The sequence below is a fragment of the Mustela lutreola genome, chromosome 9 (assembly GCF_030435805.1).
Source record: "Mustela lutreola isolate mMusLut2 chromosome 9, mMusLut2.pri, whole genome shotgun sequence".
Lineage (NCBI taxonomy): Eukaryota > Metazoa > Chordata > Mammalia > Carnivora > Mustelidae > Mustela > Mustela lutreola.
In genome coordinates, this window is record NC_081298.1 from 85,689,629 (window position 1) to 85,703,902 (window position 14,274).

Genomic DNA, 14,274 nt, shown 5'->3' on the forward strand with positions numbered 1-14,274 from the left:
GGATTTTCTTGCCATGTCTGCTTAAACCTGGCAGTTCTAACTTTTGCAGAAGTGAATGAAACTCCCCGTCTCTCTAAAGAGTTAAGTCACCAACTTTCTTTAGGGTGCTCTGCTTCAGCGTTCTCTGGCTGTCTGGAGCTTCCGTCCTGGAACCCTGGTTCACTGGAGGGTAGAGAGGGGCTCTCACAGAATCTAGATGGTGGGCCTTGCCTATTCACTCCCAGCTGTTCGGTGTCAGGGTTAGCGGCACTGGTCTGTGAGAACGAGGCCATGGTGGGAGGCTCCTGGGAAATGTGACAGGGGCAGCAGAAAGGAAAAGGCCAGTGGCAGATGAATAAGGGGAGTCTTTGTCTGTTTCTAAAAAGATGTTATTTATTTGAGACAGAGCGAGAGCAAGCACGAGTGGTGGGCAGAGGGAGAGGGAGAAGCAGGCTCACATGGGGCTCCATCCCAGGACCATCATGACCAGAGCTGAAGGTAGACACTCAGCCGACTGAGGCACCCGGGTGCCCACGGGGCGTCTTTGTTGGCTCACATACAACCCAGGTGGTGCGAGGCTGCCTCAGGCTGATGGAAGACTCCTTAAGAGCCTCTCAGAGACCTGGCCGGGTAGTCCAAGTGTCAGCATGGCCTTACTTGCTGATAAACTATGCACGGCTAGTCGGCTTCCTTCTTTACCTTCCCAGGTCTGGGGCAGGGTGGGGGTCGAGTGTGTGTTCAGGCCCTGTGATCTCTGCCTCTCTCTCCCAGAGCAGAGATGTGAGCACTGCATGACTCCACAGACCACACTGCTTCCAGCAGGTGCCTGAGTGTGCTGTGGGGCAGCAGCCACCGGGAGGCAGCTGGTTTCTAGAATAGGTGCTCATGGTAGGGTGTTAGAGACACACCGCTGATGGCCAGATGCAAGGAGACAAAGGCCAGGTATGACTCCTACTGGAGTGCAAGGACTCATGGGACCCCGTGGTCAACCAGCGAAGGGAGGAGTTATGGGGATGTAGGTGGAAGTTTCCCCGACGTGGTGACACAGGAGCTGGGAGCCACCCAAGATGGGTCTTCTTTCTTAGTTGGGGACTAGAGTTGCATTTGTAGTGCTTTTCTGTCTGACTTTTTAGCTGGGTCTTCTACAACCGGGTCTCTTCTTCGTCCTTCCTCCTTCCTTTCCCCTCCTTCCCTTCTTCGCAGAGTTGAGACAACACAGCATGGCAGTATATGTTTCAGTCTGAAGGTGCCATGTGGTTTGGAGAGGCCCATTTGGGGGAGTTTTGATTGCCACAGAAACTGTCCAGTCAGTTGCCAAACATCCGGGGCAGCTGGGCCATCTGGCCCAGGCCCAACAGGAACATTGTTGTTTACACCACTGGACTGTGGCTGTGAGGACTGCCAAGAATCAGGACAAGTTGTGGCCCAGGGAGTCTCCTCCACTGAGGAGATGAAAGTCTCTCAAGGGTACAGATACTTTGGGAGTCTGAAGTTTGGAACATCGGCACTGGTTGTCTGTGTGGTGCTATTTTGCATGAGACTGACCTCCAGGCCCACCAGCAGTGCATTCCAAGGCCAGCACTCTGTCTTTGCTGAGCCCAGAAGAGAATCCCCTGTAAGCAAAGAATCCTGTGGTAGTAAGCAGCCTCACTCTGATCTGGCCCCAAAATGGCAGCTAGAAACCATCTCAGACCCAACCATCACCCATATGGGTCTGGAAAGCTGAAGAGCAGAGGTTGAGGAGACTGTTGGGATGAGGGATGAGGAAGCCATAAGGGCTAGAGGGCACCTGTCCCCCCCACCCTTCCCTTATACTTAATGGGGGAGAAGAGCCTTTGTTTGTAGATGAAACCTTCATAGCCCCAAGGCTACAGCTAAACAAGCCTTGGGATGGAGGAAAGGGTCTAACCAAAGCCCTAACTCACTACTGCTTTCTGGAAGGCCAGATTGCAGAGTAAACCTGGATTGGATGGTTTGGAGAATTGTCTACTGCTCCGCCCCTTCAGAACAGCCCTCCAGATCCTAGTGGTTCTTTCCAAGCAAGGAGAAGACAGCAGTGGGGTCTGCAGCTGCCCTTGAAAAGAAAGCTAGAGAAATGGCTCAGATGTTGTACAGGGCAACCATGGGAGACAGGCTGGACTCCTCACCTGACCCCTGGTGGAGGGGATCTCTTCCAGAAAAGCACCTGGATCAGGGAAGTGCTGAGGAAGTCAGGATTGAGCCTCAGACCATCCAGGACCTTCACCAGCTGGCCCTTGCCAGGCTACAACTTCAGGTTGGAAGGGTGAGAGTACCCCCAGGGCTTCCTTCCCCTGCTGAGTGGTGAAGAGTTCTACCACTGATGGCCTTTTCATTTCAGCCTTGGTTACGGACAGCAGCATGTAGGAAGGACTGACCACAGGAGGCTGCCATCCTGTTGTGCAGGATTGTGGAAGGGTTACTGGAGTACTAAAACCTCAGGTTGGGTTGTATTAATTGCTTCTTTGCAATGAGGCGGGCCTAGAGGATGAGGTCTGAGGTTTGCCTTCCCTTCCCTTCATAGATACTCTGCTGTGCTGTATCCCTCACTGAGCCTAACTTCCTGACTTCCGCAGTGGCTGTAGCTCTTGACCTGCCTGACTCCTTTTCGTCCTGCTAGGTCTCAGCTCAGAGGCAACCAAATGCTCATGTCACATCACCCTGCTGAATTCTCTCAGGACACTCATTGCTATCAGCAGTTTTCTTGTTTACTGTGTGTCTCACTGGAATGTGAGTGTCACAAGTACAGGTCACCTGATGTGTTCCCTAGTGTATCTATTGCTAGAGCCCAGAAAGTTCTTGGCACCCAGCTTCTGTCAGATGAATGTCACCTCTCCTTGAAGTATCTTTTTAGGAACTTCATACATTTCAGGTGATACAGTGATAAATCCAACTGAATAAGAGTTTATGACTAGACTTAGTGGGATCCTGGTGAGGAAGAGCTTGGAGTGAGGAGAAGTGACTTTAAAAAGGGCTCTAAAGACATTCTCTCAGTTCTGGATACCTTATTTCCATCAAAGAGATCCAATGAGTTCACAAGTACCAGTCATTCCATCCTAAATACCTTACAGGAAAATAAATTCTTCCCCCCCCCCCCATCTTTCGACTGACTACCCCCTACCCTACTCTGCCAAAATATTAGTTTTTAGAATCCTATCAGGTTGAACTTGTCTTCCTCAAAGTTGGGGAGTTAGAGGGGCAAGGGGGAAACCCAAGCAGCTTATTCTACTCTTGATAAGTAAGTGCTGAGGACCCTGGGGCCCCCAAGCATAGGGGGGTGGAGAGGAACCAGTGGACAGGAAGGCTGGCAAGCCCCACACAGGCTTGGGGCTTGGGCATACTGGGGACTCTGGAGGGCAGAAAACAAAATGAGAGCAACTTGATAACTTTTCAAATAAGTTGACATTATTCCTTTCTGTCATGGCCTATGTCAGAACAGTGACTGTGCATCTGTAGCTAGAGGTGCTTCTGCTGGGAGCCCATCCACAAAATTTCTCATTTTCTGGGTTGACTCTGCAGTGAAGTTGTTTCACCCAGTGGAGAGCTGCTTCTAGGGAGAGCTTGAAGCTAATGGCAGGGCCTCACAGAGTCTTAGTTCATCCTTGACAATCTCTCTCTCCCTTTCTTCAACTACCCTTTCTATGCTCTGGGCTCATGGGTTGGTGGCCCCTTCATCTCTGAAGCTGGAGGGTGGCAGGGGTTGGGGGGTGGTGGTCACGGAGGGTGGGAATAGCCCCTGTTGCTGCCTAGCTTCTGGAGAGAGCTGTTGTCTCAGCAGGAAGAGGTTTTCTTTGCGATTTATCAGTAGTAGTTGGGATTCTATAATCCTAAGCACTTTCACTTCAAAGAAAGTTATTAAGTCTAATCAGGAAAAAGAAGGAAAAGGATTGGGTGGGTGTTAGCTCAAGAAGGATCTAGGAAATGTTGGGGGGCAACTCCATTCCTTTCAGGAATTTAATAATGGAGTCAGAACCCATGAAGTTATACAGTGGTAACAAATACCAACAACATCTCCTCTCAGTGGCTTAAAAATGAAGATGTATTTCTGACACAGGCTGTAGTATGTCACATTGGCAGGTGGGTTCTGCTCATCATAGGCCCTCAGGTACCCAGCCTGATGATGGCCATAGGTTGCCTTACTAGAGAGGGAGAGTTCTAGAGGCTCTGTCTTCGTGTAGCACTTAAATGCTACCGTCCAGAAGTGACAAGCAAGCACACCCAAACACAAGAGGCTTAGGACATATGTTCTTAGAGAGTCTGCAGGTGGGAAGAGCTGGAAACTCAGAGCAGCCTCAAAGTTAGCCAAAGGAGTTGACTAAGTTAGACTTTAGGGCTCCATAAACAGGTCAAACCTTGAAGCTTGGGCACTTTGACTTGGGATTGTTTTAATCATTTATTGGGTATGAGAGTCACAAAACCTTGGTTTCATGGCCATGTTCTGCTCTGGCCTAGAGAGTTATCACTGTGTTTATTTTCTTTAAAGCTGCTTTTTGGTCAGTCAGTATCAAGAGGTAGCGTTAGAGGATGGAGGGTAATCGGGATTAGGAGTTGAGATTTGGTGTCACAGGCATGGCTATTTTAGCACTGTTTGGAGAACACAAACAGGCCATTTTAATAGAAGTAGAAGATGTAAATCAAGGGAGGTGATAAGCATCCTTTATTTTGCTGTACTTATACCCTGCCTGACAGAGCTCTATTGTGAATATCCTACTTTGAAGATAAGGTGGACAAGCTTTGTCAAGTTGGGACGCAGTATGAGTTATCAGAGGTGAGGGGAGCCTTGAAGATTATTGAAAGGGATAACTTGGCAGCTGCTATATTTGAAAAGCTGTCTGAAGTTTTTCTTTTGCTATTGAGAAAGCTACCTCCCTATTTTGAGATGGATTAGACTGCCCTGTGAGCAGCATACTCCTTTGTCTAAGTGACCAAAGAAAGCAAAGAAGGGAGTGTGACCTTCCAAACAAGAGAGGAAGGGTGGTTGTCGTAGGCAGCTTGTTGGGTCCCTTCCAAGTTTATCTTGATGATTTCTCTGACTCAGTTTTTTCTCAGAAATAAAAGTAAGTCTTTGGCCATGGGAGAAAGGGTGAATGCCAGTTGAAACTTCACTCTATAAAATGCTGAGAATCCCCCAGGCATCTTGACACTGGTGATAGGATCTCCATTTAACAGGTGAGGCAACTGAGAAGGAAGTCAAACACACATAAAATCTCACAAGCTGCAGACAGCTTGGTTTTAAATTCTGGCTCTGCAGCCTTCTACCTGTGTGACCTTGGGTAAGTCATCTAACCTCTCTGTTTTTTACTCAGTAAAATGGAAATGATAGTACCTCATAGGATTGTGAGGATTAACTGATTTTTTTAAAAAAAGATTTTATTTATTTGAGAGAGAGAGAATGTGTGTGTGTGTGTGGGTGTGGGTGTGTAGGAAAAGGGGAGTGGCAGAGAGAGAGGAAGAGCTGGGAGCTTGACATGGTGCTGGGAGCCTCATGACCCTGAGATCATGACCTGAACTGAAACCAAGAGTCGGACTGTCAACCGACTGAGCCACAGGACATACTGAACGTCAGTAGGACATATTGAACATCAGTAGCCTGACACAGAATACGAGCTGACTAGGTTTCATCTATGACTTAAATCATTATCAATGTCTGCATTAAGTTTGAAACACTAGGAATTTGATTCATAGAAGTAGGAAAGCAAAACTAATTTTTCTTTTACTTTCTCTTGTGACTCATGAAGATACAACAATATTTTACCCACTTTTCTGGAAATGGCTCTTTTCTAGCATTTCAGTATAACCCAAGAGTTGAGAGTTCATAAACAGAGAGCACTAGATATATTCTAAACCCACTAATCATGTTTACAGACGTGAGTCCTCTGAAGCCATCTTGTGAGCCAATAGCCAAAGAGAGGCTGTATATTTGGGCATATTCACAAATTACTGTTTACCTTGATCCCATCAGGAAATGGATCAGAAATTAGCCTTTCTGATCCAGATTTCAAGCTATGTGCCTCTCTAACTTTACAAATACTCAAACTCAATACCTTTTTAATATATTGTGTCAAAGGTTTTGGATTTTCCAGGCTTTGCCTGAATAGCAGCATGGCCCTGGGGCCGTTGTCTAAGAACCTACTACCCAGTCTAGTGTAAACACAAACATAAATGCAAGCAACAAGAATGCGTTTCAGGTCAGGTTGGGGTAAAAGTCCCAAAGATGCTTGTGAGACTAAAGCCTTATCAGTGCACTTTGTTGAGAAGGGATTCTTCTCTCCTGTCTCTTGGCAGATGTCTTACTTAAAGTTACAGTTAAGGGGTGCCTGGGTGGCTCAGACGGTTAAGTGGCTGCCTTTGGCTCAGGTCATGATCCCAGGTTCCCGGGATCGAGCCCCACGGGGGGAAATAAATAAATAAATAAATAAATTTTTAAAAAGGTTAACAATTAAGTCAGAGCACCTCAAAGAGTCTCTGAGCAGGGGCGCCTGGGTGGCTCAGTGGGTTAAGCCGCTGCCTTCGGCTCAGGTCATGATCTCAGAGTCCTGGGATTGAGCCCCGCATCGGACTCTCTGCTCAGCGGGGAGCCTGCTTCCTCCTCTCTCTCTGCCTGCCTCTCTGCCTCCTTGTGATCTCTGCCTGCCAAATAAATAAATAAATAAAATCTTAAAAAAAAAAAAAAAAAAGAGTCTCTGAGCAGGGTGTGGGCGGGGGGTGTGGTGGGGCTCTTTTGAAGTGTTAAAATCCATGGTGAGAGAAACTCAGCAGGAGGTAAGTTGAGGACTGGACTAAGTACCTGGGTGCCCGCAGACCCTTCTTGTTCTAGTGACGAGGTCAGCAGTCCCTGGTGGGGATCCCTAGCCCTGTACATTTCCGTGTTCTCTTTCTTCCCTTCTCCACTCCACCCTTCTTTCTCCTCTCCACTGCCCTCCCTCTCCCTCCTCCCTTTTGGCCCTTTCTCAGGTGGAAACTGTCCTCTATACCCTGCCTTGCCGGTCTGCCTTCTGGTGGGGATCAGGGGACATAGCTGAGGGGCACTGGGCATGAGAGAGGGCTGTCGGACTGGGGTGTAGGTGATTAGTCTCTAGCCCCAGCTGATTTCCCAAGAGAGTTTTGGACAAGGTCCCCCCTCAAATCTGTTTCCTTAGCTTTATAAAGTCCTCAAGGATTCTAGTTCTAAAAGTTCCTAACTTGCTGAGACCTAATTGACTGGGATACTACTACTATTTATTTGCATTATTGCTGGATCTCTGAACTGGTTGCTGAGCTCTTCAGGGGAAGGAGCGTAGCTACTTAAGTGGTACAAAGGAGCGACCCATCCCACACTCCTTGTGTCTTCAGAGTTCAGATGGATATAATCTTAGGCTGTTAACAAGCATCAGTAATTGTGGTAACCCTGCTTCCCCTCCGTGTCCACCCTAGGTTGACAATAGGATTCTCCCTCAAACTAATTTTCTTCCTGTAGAAAGATCTGGCTTAATTTCTATGCCTCAGTTTCTTCTTCTATAAAATGGAATAATAATACTTCATAAGGTTGTTATGAAGATTAAATGAGTTAATACTGAGAGCTTAGAACAATCTAGCAAGTATTGGTGGTTATGAGGCATTGCTTAGAGGGCTGTAAATTATCATGCACCTTCTGGAAAACAGGATAACAGACATATCAAGACCTCAAAACAGAGGCGCCTGAATGGCTCAGTGGGTTAAAGCCTCTGCCTTCGGCTAAGGTCATGATCTCAGGGTCCTGGGATCGAGCCCCAGAGCCCTGGGATGGGGCTCTCTGCTTGGCGTGGAGCCTGCTTCCCTCTCTGTCTCTGCCTGCCTCTCTGCTGCTTGTGATCTCTCTCTCTGTGTCAAATAAAGAAAATCTTAAAACAAAAAAAAAACCCTCAAAACAAATGGCTCTCAGGCTCACATATCCCACTTCTAGAAATCCCAGAAAGATAGAACTTGGACAACTCATATCCCATTATATTTATCACAGGGTTATTATAATAAAAGTTAGAAATATGAGTGGTGAACAAGATCAAATAAATTATGGTACCCTCTACTTGACTCCTTTCTAGCCATTAAAAGACTATAGCAATACAAATTTCTGAAAAGATACAAACCTTTGTGCATCCAGCATAATTCCGGGTGAAAAATGGAGTGCACTCACTGACGTGTGAGGGTTATGTAGCATTGAGGATTTTCCTTTTCTTTCAAAAAGGAGATCTGTAGCAAATGCTACAGATAGACAAAAAGAGGGAAAATAAGATAATAAGTTTTTTTCCTCTTTTTAGGAAGACTTGATTGTAATGATAATTGTCACTCAGCGGTTCTTATCTGGAATTAGTTTTAATTCTTTAACTTCTGTTCTTAAAATTTATTCAGAATAAGACACTCCACTAGAGATAAGCAACAGCTATCTACCTAGGGCTGTAGTGCACCAGACCTTTTGTGTGTGTGTGGGGGGCAACATTTTCTTGTGTTCTGGGGCTGAAAGCAGCCTCCACAATCAGCTGGTAAGAATGCGTTGAGTGTTGACCAGCTGTAGTAAAGAGCAAAGGTGGTCTCATATGATCTCAGCTTTTGTTTACAGATATTAGGAGAAAAGGAGTACTGTTCATCCCAAAATGATGAGGGCAGGCTGCCTGGAATGGAAAAATGCATATTCAGGCAGTTTGGTTGTTTATTCAAGATGTGTTAATATGTATGTGGTCATTCCATTTTTGGGGGGAGGGGGAGCCTAATTCATTTATATATAGTCCAAGTACTTGAAATAAAGGAGGGAGCCTGCTTCCTCCTCTCTCTGCTTGCCTCTCTACCTACACATAATGTCTGTCTGTCAAAAAAATAAACAAAATCTTAAAAAAAAGGGGGGGGGGTTTGGGGCCTGGCTTGGTGGCATGTGGAAGCATTCTTGTTTCCCAAGTGTGGAAGCTCTCCAAAAAGGACTGTCCTTTTCGGAAACAAAACCAAGCTGTCCCCTTGGTTTTGTAGAGAGGCTCCATTACAGTGTCATGATTGACTAGGTCATTGGGCTTTGGATGATTCAACCTCCCTCCTGGGATGGAGCCACATATCGGGCTCTCTGCTTGGCAGGTAGCTTCCTTCCCTCTCTTTCTCTCTGCCTGCCTCTCTGCCTACTTGTGATCTCTCTCTCTTTCTCTGTCAAGTAAGTAAATAAAATTTTTTAAAAAATGCAAATACTCCTAAGAAGTTTGAGCCCTCATCAACCTATGTACTTGGAGCTGCACCTTCTTTTTAAATAAGTTTTACTGAGGTATAATTTACATACCCTAAAATTCACCTATTTTAACTGAGCTGTGCAACTGTCATCATAGTCCAATTTTACAACACTGTCATCACCTCAGAAAGATCCCTGTGTGTATATTGTTGTCATTCTCTTTCCACCTTCAGTCCCAGCAACCACTAACCTTTCCAGTTCTTTGAGTTTACCTCTTGAGATTTCATGTAAATGGAACTCTACAATATGTGGTCTTGTGTGTCTGCTTTTGCTTAGTATAAAGTTTCTGAAGTTCATCCATATTATAGCAGGTCAGTAATCTGCCTTTTCATTGATGAATAATATTTCATTGTATTTACCACATTTTCATTCACTGTTGATGAACATGTGAGTTATTTCCAGGTTTTGGCTATTATGAATAAGGTAGCTATAAATATTTGCATACATGTCTTTGGACATATATGTTCACTTACTTTTTTTTTTTTTTTAAGAGAGGGAGAGCACACAGGGGCAGGGTAGAGGTGCAGAGGGAGGGAAAGAGAGAAAAATCTTAGGCTCCATGCCCAGCATAAGCCCGATGTAGGACTCCATCTCACCACTCTGCAATTATGACCTGAGTGGAAATCAAGAGTTGGACGCTGAGTGGAACCGACGGAGATATCTAGGCACCCCATAAATGTTCACTTATCTTGGATAGATTCCTGGGAGTGAATTGCTGAGTCATATGGTAATTTTTGCTTAACTTTTAGAGAAATTATTTTCTGAGGTGGTCACACCATTTTGCCATACCACCAGCAATGCATGAGGATTCCAGTTTTCCCACATCCTTGCCAAAGCTTGTTAGTGTCTTCTATTATAGCTATCCTAGTGGGGGGTGAAGTGGTATCTCATTGTGGTTTTAATGATTCCTGCCCTTCCTAATGCTACAGATAGAGCATCTTTCATGTGCTTATTAGTCATTCATTTTCTGTGGTGAAACATCAGCCTCTTTGGCCATTGCTTCTGAAAATCCCAAGAGAGGGAGATTATAAATTTCCCTGGGGGTAGAGTAGGGGGCTTTCTTGTTTTCTTAACTGCCTGATCTCAACTGCCTAATACAGGAGTTGAGAGTGGAAGGCCATGTGCTAGTTTCTGCTGGCTGCTGTAACCAGTTATTACAAACCTGATGGTTTAAAACAACACACGTTTATTCTCTTACAGTTCTGGAAATCAGAAGGTCTGAAATCCGTTTCACCGGGTCAAACTCAAGTTATCAACAGAGCCTCCAGGGGAAACATCCATTTACTTGTCTTTTCCAGTTTCGAGAGCTGCATTCTTTGGCCTCTGGCCCCTTACCCATCTTCAAAGTAAGCAGTAGCCTCTTAAATCCCCCTTCCCCCCTGTTCCTTTGTAATACCGTTTGCTTTTTCTTCTGTAGTAAAACCTCCCTCTCCCTCCCTCTTGTAAGAACGCTTGTGATTACTTTTAAGACTCACCTGAATAATCCAGGATTATCTCCCCATCTCAACCCCCTTAATTTAATCACACTTGCAAAATCCCTTTTGCCATTTAAAGTAGCACTCACAGGCTCCAAGGATTAGGACCTGGATATCTTCAGGGGCCCGGATTCATTCCCCCCAACCCAGTCAGTAACCAACCACCAGGCCTCACCTGCGCATGCCCTGGAGTTGGCGGCTCCTGAGGAAGACCTGACCTGGGAAGCCTTTGGAAGCACAGGTAGGCCCTGGAGGGGTACCAGAGCTATTTACACGACAGACCTCTTACTTTTTTCTTCTTACTCATCTCCTTCTAGAACTTTTGAAGAGTTTACAGTATTTTAGAGGGGAGAAGGGCTGAGGCAGCCAAAACTGCTACTATGAGGGTGAGGGGGCAGAATTCGCACTCAGGGCTTCTGATGACCACTACCCCTGCCCTCCAGGCGGGGTGGTGGGGCTGTGGCCGCCCGAGAACTCGGCCCCTCCGAGGTCACCGTCGCGGTCGCCGTCCGGGCGGCAGCCCCGCTGCGTCCTCGCGTGCGGCCAGCAGGGGTCAGCATCCCCCGCGCAAACGGTCGCCAGGCGGCCGCCGCCGAGACGTGGGACTCTGAGCTCTTCGGCATTTCTAACGGCCGCCTTCGGTTCTGGTCGCGTTGCTGCGTCGCCGTCTGAGCCGCACGGCCCTCTGTGTCGCTGGCCCGCCTGGCTTCTAACCCTAGAGAAGGCAGAGAACCATTCTGGGGCGTGGCCGCCATGAGTGGCCAGCGGCAGGGCTGCGAGCCAGGGGGCTTCCTCCCCACCTGGGCGCGGAGGAAGGGCGCCCCTGCCTGGAGGCTAGAGGAAGGGAGGGTGTGCCCCTGGGTGTGGTGGTGCTGCGGGGAACAAAGGCAGGAGGGTCTGAGGTGTTGGTTTCTTGACGCATCGAAAGCTCGTCTTGATGGCTACGTGCTGTCAGATTGCTCACGGAGCAAGCACATCAGATTGCCGACCAGTGCGGTTCCCAAGTCCCGGTGGTTTCAGGTGGCAGAGCTGCCATCTCTTATTGCCGATCTCTTCTGTTGTAGCTGTCCTCTTGGCTGCGAAGTGGTATCTCACTGTGATTTTAATGAGATAGGTGGGGGTGTGGACGGACTGCCGGGATGCCCAGGGCTGAGCTGGCCTAGGACGAGGCTGCTGTAAGCTTTTGCTCCTAGGCTCTGAGCCAAGTTTGTGATTAAGGCTTTATTTAATCTTACTGGCTTCTCTGCCACTTACTTGTGACCTTACCTGAGGGGTTGCTTTCCTAGTAGCCTCTGGCTGATCAGGGCTTTGCCACTGCTAAGGAGCTAAGACCTTCATTTCTTGCATCAGCATTTTCCCTCTGGCTTATTTCTCCAACCTCTGGGAAGACCGATTAGAGCCCAGACGTGGTGTCAGAGAAAGGCCTGGATGTTAGATCTGTCTTGGCCGCTTACTAGCTGTGAGAGGATGGAGAAGTTTCCTCACCCCTTTATGTTTCTGTCTTCTTCGAGAAACGGGGATGCTAACCAAACCTACTGCATTCGGCTATTGTGAGGAATTAGTTAGTACTTGTAAGATACTCAGGTTAGAACCCAAGGCTTTTAAAACCCCATCTCTTAGTCTGGTCATCCCAGCAGGGCATCCAGGCTGGCTGATAGGTGAATTTACTTGTGTTTATGAAGGCCTAGTGAGCACACACTGCAGGATAGGAAATAGAGCCTGGCCGAGCTGATGGAACAGTATGCGTCAGGGGAAGCCTGCATAGGCTAAGACCGTCATGCTTTGGTGCAGTTCAGAAATCCTCTATCTCCAGTAGTTCACCCCGCTCATGACAGGGCAACCTCAGTAACTGCAAGAACCAGAGCACCTGCGTTCAATCCCAGTCCAAGATGGACCAGCTGTGCAGCCTTGGGCAGGTGACTTCACCTCTGTGGGGATTGGTTTCCTCATCCGCAAAATGGGTATAATATAACCTCCTATCTTGACACCTCATAAAGATCAAGAGGTAATGTGTGTGATGGTGCTAAGCCAGCAATGTGGCATTCAGCAGCATGGCACTGATGACCCAGATGATGAACACTTGGGTTGTGATACTAAGGCCCGAAGAGTTTAGAGTAGAAAACTTAGGAGAATTTGGGCCTTTTGGAGAGGTTTTTCCAACTGCTTGTCAACATACTTATGTCGGCAGCAAACTCGGGGCCAGGTTGTTGCACTTAGGGTTCTTCGATATTTGTAAGCATGATCGCTGACCGGAAGAGTCTCTTTCAAGAGGCGTCCTCAGACATTGCCAGCATGGAATCCTGCAGACAGTTTGAGGAGAAACTAAGTTCTGGTTTTGAAGTAAACTTAACATACTTTTTAAGGAAATGCAGAACCTGTTATCAATAAAGCTTCTATGAACATTCATCTACAACTTTGCACAACTTCACTTCTCAGGTGAATACCTAAGGGTATAAAACTTTGAGGCCTTGTGGAATTTCTCACTGAAAATTGTAAGCTAGTTGAATCTTTGCTTCCCTTGTGAGGGAGGTCTCAGATGTGACAGTAGGGAGAATCACTAGGATTCAGTGGGTTTTTGTGAACAATAGCTTATCTGTGTGTTGGCTGTTGGGAGATAGGACACTACAGCTGTGGGACAGCTGTCTTTAGGACAGCTACATCTGTGGAGAGGCAAGGCCTCGGCATGACCTCTCAGCAGTCCCTGATTATGTATCACTGAAATCTGCTTCATCTAGAGATTAAGGGCCTTTGGGAACTTCCTTATTGTTCCCAGAGGTTGAAAGTAAGTTACTAGGAATTTAAAAGCCTTCTACTACAGATTGCCCTTGGGTCATAGACACGTGGCATTCAGGCAGTGCCCATGTTTCTGCTTCTTGACTAGTTCTCCTGACCAGTCACTATGTAGAACATAAACATTCTCACTGAGTTCATTTTCCAGCCTGTCACAACAGGAGACTTCTGTAAGCAGTCAACCAGGGCTAACGCTTTATTTCCACAAACAATGCCAAAACGGCTTTACACACTAACAAACTTACCAAACAAACTGTACTGCTTAATCGAATTTTCATGTGGTCAACATAAACTCCTTACCAGAGGGGAAAAGAGCATGTTCACAGTCAGCCCCAATGTCACTAATAACATTATTTTTAAAAATCTTGCCATAAACATTTTTGAGTACTAGGTTTTGTTTTGTTTTGTTTTTAAGCCTTTTCTGTATGGGCTACAGCTGCCCCTCTCTAGTCTCATGGACTCTAGGATTCCCATTAGCTTGCAGAATTCTGTTTCAAAACCTCCCTCGCTGCTGGGGACCTCCTCACAACCAGATGTGAATAGGTTTTTGCCTTCCACCAGCCCTGCTACACATCACGGTTCTTAACTGTCTCTGTCTTTTGTGAGAGAAATGAGTCCTTAGATTCAAAGGGAACTCTTTTATTCTTAGGTCGTTCTTCCAACATAATTATAAGTTCAATTGTGTGACTGTGCACCCACCTACATTCCTTCCTTCCTTCCTTCCTCTCTTTTTTTTTTTTTTTTTTTTAAAGATTTTATTTATCAGAGAGAGAGCGAGGGAGCGTGAGCGAG

General features: G+C 46.7%; 1 long non-coding RNA gene across 3 annotated transcripts in view; it reads left to right on the forward strand.

Annotated features, from left to right (window-relative positions):
* Window positions 1-9,717: 9,717 nt before the first annotated feature.
* Window positions 9,718-14,274, forward strand: part of LOC131840189 (uncharacterized) — a 143,309-nt gene continuing 138,752 nt past the window's right edge. Inside the window, exons 1-2 of one of the 3 annotated variants that reach the window (XR_009357251.1) lie at window positions 9,718-10,563; window positions 10,772-10,933. This is a non-coding gene — a long non-coding RNA (uncharacterized LOC131840189). The remainder of the gene's footprint in view (window positions 10,564-10,771; window positions 10,934-14,274) is intronic. The other 2 variants (XR_009357250.1, XR_009357252.1) reach the window with 2 other exon arrangements.